Here is a 254-nt window from a genome sequence, read left to right as displayed (position 1 = left end):
GTGTTGGTGGTATAGTGGTGAGCATAGCTGCCTTCCAAGCAGTTGACCCGGGTTCGATTCCCGGCCAACGTAACGTTTAACACCCATACGTGCAGGTCCTCCGCAACTTCCCTTCTTGATTTCTTTCCTCCTTGGGGGCCTCTGAACGTGTTCCCCAGCCAGAATATGCAAGCGGCCCTTTACCATTATCTTATCTTTATCTTATCTCATCCTCTGGATCTTTCCCGTAGTCACACTTGGATGCTGCGTCTCGA

At 50.8% G+C, this 254-nt stretch overlaps 1 non-coding gene across 1 annotated transcript; it reads left to right on the top strand.

Annotated features, from left to right (window-relative positions):
* On the top strand, positions 1-72 carry TRNAG-UCC. The gene has a single exon. It is a non-coding gene; the product is annotated as a tRNA-Gly (tRNA).
* The last annotated feature ends 182 nt before the right edge of the window (positions 73-254 follow it).

Source organism: Dromiciops gliroides, chromosome 4, assembly GCF_019393635.1.
Source record: "Dromiciops gliroides isolate mDroGli1 chromosome 4, mDroGli1.pri, whole genome shotgun sequence".
Classification (NCBI taxonomy): domain Eukaryota; kingdom Metazoa; phylum Chordata; class Mammalia; order Microbiotheria; family Microbiotheriidae; genus Dromiciops; species Dromiciops gliroides.
The sequence above is the reverse complement of the archived record's forward strand: the minus strand, read 5'-3'. Positions and strand labels throughout refer to the sequence as shown.